An 11,403-nucleotide genomic window follows, 5' to 3' on the forward strand; every position below is an offset into this window, starting at 1 on the left:
ACAGGGGGAGACAAAGACATGGGTAAACACCCCATGAGAAAAAAAACTACAGTGATGTCAAAGCTTACAAAAGTAGGGTGGGGAAGGGGGGGTGGAGGTAAGTGATGGATGTGGGCAGCATCAGACTATGAATTTTTTCTGCGAGAATAAAAATTTTAAACATATGGTATTGTTCATTATTTAGCATTCGAGCCTTGAGATAGAGAACAAACCACAGTTAAAGGGATGGCCTTAAAACACAATACTACTGAGTTAAATATAATCTGTAGAGCTGAGAGGAGAGCTGCACGTTCGGAAGGACAATTCTTTGTGGATTGGGAAGTGGCAGTACCCTTCACATTACACATGCTAAGAATCCTTTGATTTAAAATGGAAAATGAAAAAAAGCCCCTTTTCATTGAACAAACTATGCTGTCAGAAACAATATCAAACTGAAAAAAAGTCCATGGTCAGTAAGTGCAGAACACTTGTTGATGGGTTCATTGCTTGAAATTGTTTTTCTCACACCTCTGATTGCAGACATTCAGTTGGTCGAGTGTCATCATCGCACTAACCCATACAGGGTTGAACAAACTTCCTGTCCGAGCCGGTGACAAACACCGCTTTGGGACCACTAATGGCAGTAATACATTGTTCAAGAGAGGCAGATTAAATCTCTGGGACCGGATCGTGTGTGTCTGACGCGATGACCACTATACACAACAAAGTTATGGTCATTTAAGCCCATGCAACACCGACTACGAGAGGGTTGGACTCAGTTTAGTTGATGACAGCTGTGTGGTGAATGTCTTATTGCTGACTACTGTTGTTGAGCAGTATCTGTAAAATGTGTACACTGGACAATGCACCATCATAGTCAGCATGACGATTAAATTTGCTTAGACCGAAGAAGGTTTGTAAGACGTTTACTTTGTACAATAATGTAGCAGGCTAAGCCCACACCCACCCCAACGCCCCGCCACCCACGACTACCAGCCTTTCCCCCCGACGTCCCGAAACCCCCCCCCCCAGGAAAAAGTCACAAGTTAGCTCTTAAAAAAATGAGAGGCTGTGTATTAACATTGTGCTGCATCAAGTTACATAACAGGATTACATCTTCTTTCAGGAGAACCTGGGCTATCAAGAATGCATTCGGCAAGGATGCCAATAAAGTGTAAAATTATATTTTACTGATAGAGACAAAAGAAAGACTAAAACAGAAATGCATTGAAATCACACAAGAACAAAAACAACTTCATTGGCTTTTAGATTGTGTTATTTTATGTGTTGGCAATCAGGGGCAAACAAGAATAACTCATCGTGTAACTAACAAAATATCAAAGGTAATTTAGAATTTTTTCCCCAGAACATTCGTGAACTATTAATCACAAAAAATGTAGTTGTGTCTAGCTCCAGGGTTTTCTCTGTTGTATTGACCACATTAAGTGCTAGCATAAAGAGTTACTAGTTACCCTCGTTGAAGTTTAATTCCCCCCCCCTCCCCCCCCCCCCGGCTTGGTTTGTGGGAATGTGATCTACGTCTAGTCCACACATGTACATTAACTCCACATGTATGACTTCTGTTTTTATTGTAGACAGGACTGGTGGCCTTATAAAATGATGCATCCATCATGTGCGGAGTTTATTTTAACTATATTGATGGCTGGAGGATGAGCATACATGATGTTTGGGTCTAGTGTCCAGAAGTCGTTGCCATCTATCAGGCAGCATGAGTCAACACATGCACTCAGTTATATTACCATCGTCACCCTCGCAGGAATCAGAGGATGCTATGTTCACCTCTGCCATTCAAAATTTTTTCATCATCGTTCCTACTTAACCATCTAACATAGTTGTCTCCTCTGACCTTAATTTAATCCCTCCATCCTGACCTTAACCACCAGACACAACCTTATCGGATGACGTCACATTATGACATGTGTGTGTTTCGTGGTGATTTGTTGGAGTGTTTGTGTTTGTTGTTTTTTTATAAGAATGCTGTTGCTTACATTGTCATCATTTAATGAATGGAGGGCTGTGTGTTTGTACAGACTAAATGGAAGCTTACACTTAGGAAATGTGAGATTTTGGCCACGACTGGAAACTAGCCTTTTTAACCCCCAGTGGGCCATTAAGGAGTATCTGTTGTGTCTCTAAACGACCAAGCCTGCGGTTAGAGAACCTTAGAGACATGATAAACGATTTTTTTGTTTTTAATTTCTTGTTATTAAATTTTTAGTTTAATTCAAACACAAAACACTAGAACCAAAAAGCAGCAGCACAACAAGACTCATTAGAACCCTATCTATGGGATGGGGACAGCTACATACAAGCATCTGTCAATAGAGTATATTACATACATTTACGTTTATCGCAGTTTTTGTTAATGACCCTGTTAATCTTTAGGCACTTTATAGATGTCTCCCATTTTTGAAACAGGTGCATATTACCAGTTAAGACAAACCTCAATCTTTCGAGCGTACTACTCCAGATATCAGAGATTCACAATCTGAGTAGAGGGGCATCGATACACCACCCATTTGGCATTATTATTATAGCCTTACAGAGCCAGCATCAGAAGAAATTGAACGTCTCTTTGTTAGCTCTCAGAGTGGTAGGGTATAAGGCCAGTGAGGACACATGAGTAGGGCTGAGCTGGGACTGTAGTCTTGATGGTTCTTACATCACAGAAGGACATATGATAGTGAGTGCCTTGCTGAGAGGGATAAACAGATGTGTCTATCTGGGATGATGCAGAGGTCCCTGGGTGTTACATTCCTGCCAGAGAAAATACATGATAAAGCTTACATATCTATTTTGACTCACTACATCCCATGAAACCTCTAAACCCCTCCCCAGCACCACTTATTGAAAGCTTTGACTCATCATGTAGCTTTTTTTAATAAGTTTTAACCATGCTATTGTCCCTTGTGTTGTGTTGATCGATCACAAATTCATTGATTGTGTGAAAACACAATTAAAAAGACATGTGTAAATTATGAATTAATTGTAATTCATTTATAACTATTTTATGCTACTTACAACAAATCATGCTATGTTTAAATAGATTGAATGACATCAAATTGATGTGAAATGCGGACCTCATGAGACAACAACTAGTAACTACTTTAATTTCCCCTTCCTATAACACAATGTACATGTTTCCCTGGAAACATAGCAGCAACAGTTATATGAGTGAACTGTAGGACAATCTTGTCTTTGGTTGTGTTATAGGCAATTAGAATTAAAGACAGGAAAGTGTATCTTCGACTCTTATTTCATACATAGTCATGAGACTCAGGAACCAATTCATCCTTAATCCTTAGACCGAGTGTGATCTCAAGTCCCTCCACGCTTTCTCTACAGCATTGTGGCTCACAGGGAGTAGGCTGCAGTGATTGAGAGAAACTATCAGTTAACATGCCGTTTCTAAACAGGGGGTAAAGGATCGGACATAGATCACAGGGTTAGGCAAGCGGTTAAATAGAACACAAAGAAGAACACTAGTGAGCAGATGAAGCATTGATCCAAGCTTTCACTACAAAGACGAGACAGCGAACTATGGGCAGAAAATGATATTAGGAACCACAACTTATAAGAACCACCACAGCTTCCTGGATGCTTTCAGCTCGATTCTTTGCCTTGTGGTGCACTGGAATGTGGCAGTGTGACAGCTGTATGTGAGAGCGCATGGCACGCGACTGAAGAACACAGCCACGGCAAATATTCTCAGGAGAAGAGATACTATGACCCAGTAGTAACGGACATAAAGGACACAACACAAGATCAAACAGTCAAGAGAAAGGGTCATAGAAAAACCTCCTCCATCGCTACACAGGATTGATACCTCCTGTGGAGTTGGGACACTCCTTTTAAAAAGAGACAGGCGTAGGTAAGTGGAAATAGAGCCAACACAGACAAACACAAGAGTTGAACTCTTATCCCAGTGAATTAGTGGTGCAATGCAGGGGACATATAGCCACATAACTGGTCAAATGATATGTAGCAATATGGGTACCTACTGAGGAGGAGGTAATGTGAGACTGAATAAGAGTGTAACAGAACAAGAACAAAAGTCGCCAAGAAACACAGCAGAGTTTTCGGAGAACTTCTACAGGCATTAGCAGGAGGCCCACTAGAAAGTCTGAGACAGCCAGAGAGAGGAGGAGGTGTGGTAGGTGTGTGGAGTGCTGCCAGGGAAAGATAAAAGTACAAAGTCAAATAAACCAAGCAGGGACAAAACAAACTTACAATAATGAAAGCAAGAGTTTTGAATCTTTTCGGTCACCAAAGATAGTAGTTACATATGGTTAGGGTAGACAGGTAAATTACTTTTGGTTGAGGTCCTGGTGGACACCGTAAGAGAGTAAGACGATGGTGGACAGGACAAACAGTCTTGGCACAAAGTCAGACATTTGGAGCAACCATCATTCAGAACAAACTCAAAGACAATCTTCTAAATATAACATCAGCTGTCACATTTCTAAAGTTACAAATCCTGTAAAGAGGGAAGAAATAGTTAATATCTGCCGAGTGGGAGATTGAGAGTGCAGTGAGCAGGTTGAAGAGTCACAGTGATACCCCCCCCCCCCCCCCCCCCCTGAGAGATGGCGAGAGACCAAAGGTAAGTGTTGGGGCCAAGGAGCGAGGGCTTCCTGAGGAGATGTTCAGCAGCTGTGGAAAGCAGAGCTCCGGCTCCCCGTCCTGCCAACCTCCATGCAGAGATCTGCAGGGAGCTGCAAGCTTGGCAGATGCGGTTCCTGAAGACAACCTGGAGTCATGTCAACTGATTGATCTCTCTCATTCTCTTCATCCCTCTCTTGTCATCATGCCGACTGTTTGACTTTGGAATGCCTCCTCCCTGATTCTGTCCACACAACCTCATCACAACACCTTCCACATTCTCTCTTCTTCATCGTCCTCTTGTTCTAGGTTTGTCCTGATTAATTTGTCTACGGGATAACTTTTTCAAGGTTATTAACAGAAGTCTTGCATTTCAGCCTACTTCTCAAGCCATTTGTGGAGTAAGATCTGGATAACACACAGAGGCATTATGGCGTAGGAGAAGGCACAAGATTGGATGCGAGACGTTGTGGCGTCTGCTAAAATTAGTTCGGGGAGAGAACTTGTTTGTGTTGAAACATTCACCTGGCAAATTAAGTGCCCAGTGCACATAATAACTTAACTCACACAATGCAGAGTTAAAGTGGAGTTATTTAAATTAGCTGGACGTTTAAACATCATTGGTCTTACCAGAGTCAGCCAATGTGTTATTCTCATAGCAATCCCACTGATAGGCCAGAAACCCAGGTGTGAAAAAAAGAAGTACTTTATTGTTGTTCAGTATATTCATTATTGTCCAATATATACTGAAAATGTACTACAACAAATGTTACTTTGTAAATATTAAAAAGTTACGAATGACATCACACTTCCACGCTACACTCCTTTAACACACTTTTAAAATAATTACATATATACACTATAGAAATAATTTTTAAAAAAGTAGACTTTAATTTAAAGTTATGTGGTAATTTCTAACGTCACCATACACTTTATAAATAAAAGATAGAGGTGCTGGCACCAAGCCAGGGAAATGTTTTTTCATTAAACATTGTAAGAAGATCCTGAAGAGGCTACCCCTGTCAAATGTGCCTCAGTAATATGACATGAGTAAGAGGCAGCACTGTCCTGTTTGTGAAGGCGAGCACCAGGTATTGACAGGATCCTCAGTCAGGGGTGTTCTGTAAATAGCAAGGACAAGATTGCTCACTTCTATACCTAAAACCACAATACGCACATAGCAATTATAATGACAGTATGTCCTTAATAAGAGAGATGTATCAACCATGTATGTAAAAGAACATATCTCAGATAATCTGGTAGATATAAATGGTAGTACCTTCAATTGGTTTGAATTTGATTCCGGCTGGTCCATCTCTCTGCTCTGTGTCTATGTCACTTCCATCATCTTCCTATCGGTCGTGATGTCCACTTCGCTATCTTAGTCTCTGTCCTCTTTGTCACTTCCATGATGCCCCTCTCTGTCATCCGGTCCGATTTCCGCCATCTTTCGTCTCTGTCATCATGTCCAATTTCCATCATCCTCCTCTGCGCGTCAGTCCACTTCCACTACGTCTCGTTTGTCTCTCTGGTCCATGTCCTCATCCCCTCTCGTATCATGTCCATTTCTGCCATCTTCCTCTCTGTCATGCAGTCCACTTCCATCATCTCTCTCTGTCCCTGTCTCATCTCTTCCACTTTTGGTAATCTCATTACTATGATCTGCAAGGACAAAATCTGAGACAAATGTAGAGCAATTAAATGCAGCTTACGGTGGTCTAAAACACTTGGTGTACAAATTGGGATATAAAATATAGCTACATTACTAGATAGATTTCTTCTCCTGAAACTTACCTGCGCTATTGGTCTTCGTAAAGGGGATGTTCTTGGACCATTGAGTAAAATGTAAGAGAAATCTCTTGTAGAACAATCGTTTCTCTGTTTCTGTGGATACAGTAAAAAAAAAAGATAATAGGAAACCTGAAACACATAAGAGCTTTTCTCCACTGAGCTAGCACTAGTGTTGATGTATTGATTACCCTTGATGACTACAGGTGGACCTTGGTCAAAATTTTAGATGTAGATATAATCTGTAGTCCTATTGTCTGTTTGTGAAAAAGCATCAGATAGGTTATAGTTAGGCCGTGGGTATTATAATACACCTACCTACCTATTTTCACTGCAGATGTCACAGTAAAAGTCAGAAGCTATAACCATATATTTTAAAAGTCTTTAAGAGGTATGGGTGTCAGTGAAAGACAAGTTTTTGACGTGAAGTAAAGTTGATGTTTTCACGTAAACAAGAGTAGGCCTATTTACACATTTTACACAATATAGTATTAACAATTTAACAAAAAAAGTCTTGATAGGGTGGGTACTAGTTATTTGAAAACGTTTCACTCTTAATGTTTACAGAATACACATCTTCAGGCGGGAGAGTAAAATTTAAATTTGTGTTGTAGCCCACAGCATTTCACCATTGTATTTTTTACCGTTCTGTTGAAGTCTCAGATTTGTTGTTCTTGGCGTCTCTGGTTGACTCTCGTCAGAATTCAAATGTCTCTTCAGTTTTCGTTTTGCTGGCATGATGATTTGGTATAGTAACTGTATTATAACAGACTGTGTAAAACGTCTCTAAAATTCGTATTTTAAAAAAAAAAAATAGATTGGCGCGGAGTCTGACCAATGAAATGCATCAGATTCGTTTTTCACTTTCAGCCAACCAGAGCTGCGGACATTCTCATCCGTTGCATCCATCTGAGCGGCGTCACTCGCGTGAAAGCAGGTTGGCAGGTTAGGATAGACTGTACGGTTAGGAGAAAACAATGGCATTCCAATTCGCCGTGTACTACTTATTTGACAAAACACTTAAAGTGGAGAGTACGTCACATTCTTGGTAGCTACCAGTTCACCCAAGTGGTATCCCAGCCGGACCTTGATGACGAAACGAACTGGATTGAAATAAAGTGACCTACGAGAAAAGAACCAAAGAGGACGGTGGCTGCTAAGGTCTTGTTATTCGGAGGCAAGTATGGAGAATAGCCTACCTATTATTTTCCCAACTATTTCAGCTAGCTTGCAGCTCTAACTGTTTAATTTTCTCGTTGTTAGGAAGAATGTCTTGGCTAAACTTAATTTGTCTTACTATTCTCGTTATATCAGACTCCTACAAAGAACTTGTGTCGAAGAAGAATTTGTTCCTTCTCGGTAAGGATATTTGGGCCGAGGAGGAAAGCAGGGGTGTGCGCATGAAAAAGAAAATGTGTGAGACCGATGTATGAACCTAAAAACCCGTCAGGTGAGTTGACGCAACCTTACTAATCCGCCGCTCAAATGCTCTCCATATTTCTTTCCTTTATGGTAGAGGTCTTGACAAAATTCAAATCATTTACCTAAGTAATTTACAGTAAAGCAATGCTAAAATACTCCATTACAAACCATGCATGACAAATCCCAATCAAGTTAAAGTGCATAATTATTTGCAATAAAATGTAGCTAAACTATCAAAGTAAATGTACTGATTTACTCCCTCTAAGTGATATATTGTTATATATGAAAAACGTAAATGAATAATACTGAAACATCACAATGTAGCAGCATTTACTGTTAGTGCATTTTTACATACAGAGACACCAAATGAGCTATATCTGGGGGGTGGTGAGATAATTAATGGAAGATTAAATCAGAAAACATCTAAAATGTCAAAAACTTGGAAACCACTAGTTCAGTCATTAACAATGTGCTATATTTTAAAATATTTTTTTTCAAATCTTTGAGATAGCTTTTCACTTGCCACTAGGATGCCTTGAAGCAACACTGAGCAGAAATTAACAATCTAATACTATTAAAGAAAAAAGGCATCATTAATCCTTGAATTTTAAACCAGTTGAGGTTTATTTGATCAATGATGAATATTTATAGTCAAGAAGCAAGAATTCGGCAAGAAACACAATTTGAGATAGTTTTCCCTTGCATTCAGCAGAATGTGCTCTATATAATCAATGATCTATATAATCATGGTCAGTTATTATGGAGGCTCTGTCATTTGCCACTACTGCTGTACCTCTACTTACATTCTGTCATGGTGCTGATGAAATTATTTCTGTGTTTTCTCTAGTATAAATTGATCTTGGATTTAATTAGGCTTAGTATGCTAGGGAGAATTTTACATTGTGATGACAGTCTTATTCCCCCTCTCTGTATCATGTCCATTTCTGCCATCTTCCTCTCTGTATCTGTCCACTTCCATCATCTCCTCTCTGTCCTCACTGTCTCTCTCTATCCACTCTTGGTAATCTGCCATTACCTATGATCTGCAAGACAATCTGAGACAATGTAGAGCAATTACATGCAGCTTTCGGTGGTCTAAAACGTATGGGTTGACATTTGGGATCTAAAAATAGCTACATTTTACTAGATAAGATTTCTTTCTCCGGAACTTTAAACCTTTTGCGTTACTTGACTTCGGTCAAAGGGATGTTTCTTGGAAATTGAAGATGTACAGAGACTCCTTGTAGAACAATTGTCTCTGTTTCTGTGGATACAGTAAAAACAAGGATAATATGAACCTGAACACAGTAAGAGCTTTTTTTATCCACAAAAGGCTCGCTAGCACTAGTGTTGATTGCATTACCCTTGATGACTTACAGGTGGACTTTTTCAAACATTTTAGGATGAAGATATACTGTACGTAATATTGTCCCTTTTAGAAAACAATCAGATAGGTTATATCTTATGAGGCTGGGATTATAATACAACCTACCTATTTTTCCTGGCGATGTCCACATAAAGTCATAAGCATATACACCTATATTTTAAAAGTCTTAATGAGTGGATTGGTTCTGTCAGTAAAGACGGTTTTTTGACGTAAAGTCAAGTTATGATGTTCACGTTAAAACAAGGAGGCCTATTTCACATTTTTACATCATATAGGGCTATTAACAATTAACCAAAATGTCGTGATAGGGTCTATTATCTTGAAAACGTTTCCCTTCTTAAGTTCTACGAATACCACAATTTCAGGCGGGAGAGTAAAATTTAAATTGTTGTTGTAGCCCACACATTTCACCAATGTTTTTCCTTTAACCGTGGTTCGTTTGAAGTCTTCTATATTTGTTGTTCTGGCGTCTTCTGGTTGACTCTCGTCAGAATTCCAATGTCCGGGGGGTCCGTTTTCGTTGGCTGGCATGATATTTGGTATAGAAAACTGTATTCACCAACTGGGTAAAACGTCCCCTCTAAAATTCGTTATTTTACAAAAAAAAAATAGATTCGCGCGGATCCGACCAATGAAATGCATCGAATTCTTTTTCTCACTTTCAGCCAACCAGAGCTGGGCGGACATTCTCGAATCCGTTTGCATCCATCTGAGCGGCGTCCACTTCGCGAAAGCAGGTTGCAGTTAGGGAGAGACTGTACGGATTAGGAGAAACAATAGCAGTCCAATTCGCCTGTACCTACTTATTTGACAAACACTTAAAGTGGAGAGTACGTCACATTCGTGGTAGCTACTAGTTCACCCAAGTGGTATCCTCCACCGTAAGACCTTGATGACGAAACGACCTGTATAAATAAAGTGCTACGAGAAAAGAACCAAAGATTACGGTGGCTGCTCAGGTCTTGTTTGCGGAGGCAAGTATGGAGAATAGCCTACCTATTATTTTCCCAACTATTTTCCGCTAGTGCAGCTCTAACAGTTTAATTTGTCGTTGGTCGGAAAGAATGTTTTGGCTAAACTTAATTTGTCTTACTATTCTCGTTATATCAGACTCCTACAAAGAACTTGTGTCGAAGAAGAATTTGTTCCTTCTCGGTAAGGATATTTGGGCCCGCGGAGGAAAGCAGGGTGTGCGCATGAAAAGAAAATGTGTGAGACCGATGTATGAACCCTAAAAATCCCGTTCAGGTATTGCACGCAACCTTACTAATCCCCGCTCAAAATGCATTCTCCATATTTCTTTCCTTTATGGTAGAGGTTCTTGACAAAAATTTCAAATCATTTACCTAGTAATTTACGTAAAGCAATGCTAAAATACCCATTAAGAACCATGCATGACCAATGGCCCAATCAAGTTTAAAGTGCATTAAGTATTTGCAATAAAATGTGCTAACTATTCAAAGTAAAATGTACTGATTTTCCCTCCCTCTAAGTGATATATTGTTATATATGAAAAACCTAAATGAATAATACTGAACATCACAATGTAGCAGCATTTACTGTTTTGGGCATTTTTACATACAGAGACACCAAAATAAGACTCATTAGGTGGGTGGGAGGATAAATTAATGGAAGATTAAATAAGAAAACATCTAAAATGTACGGTTACAAAAAGCTTTTGTAGGACTAAACTGACCACTTAGTTTAATCCATTAACAATGTGCTATATTTTTTAAAATATTTTTTTTCCAATCTTTGAGATGCTTTTCACTGCCCTAGGATGCCTTGAAGCACACTTGAGCGGAAATTAAGCAATCTATACTATAAAAAGTAAAAAAAAGGGCATCACTTAATCCTTGAATTAACCCAGTTGAGGTTTAGTTAAGCATCATGATGATATTTTATAGTCAAGAAGCAAGAATTCGGCAAGAAACTACAATTTGAGAAGTTTTTCCTTGCATTCAGAGCAAATGTGCTCTATTATTATCATGGTCTATATCAATCATGAGTCAGGTTATTATGGAGCTCTGTCATTTGCCACTACTGCCTTACCTCTACTTCACATTTCTGTCTGGTGATGATAAATTATTTCTGGTTTTCTCTAGTATAAATGTATCTGGATTTATTAGGTTAGTTATGCTAGGGAGAAGTTTTCCATTGTGATGAAGTCTATCTTTGGGTTTTATACATTATACACGTTTTTT

This window comes from Etheostoma spectabile, chromosome 4 (genome assembly GCF_008692095.1).
Source record: "Etheostoma spectabile isolate EspeVRDwgs_2016 chromosome 4, UIUC_Espe_1.0, whole genome shotgun sequence".
NCBI lineage: Eukaryota > Metazoa > Chordata > Actinopteri > Perciformes > Percidae > Etheostoma > Etheostoma spectabile.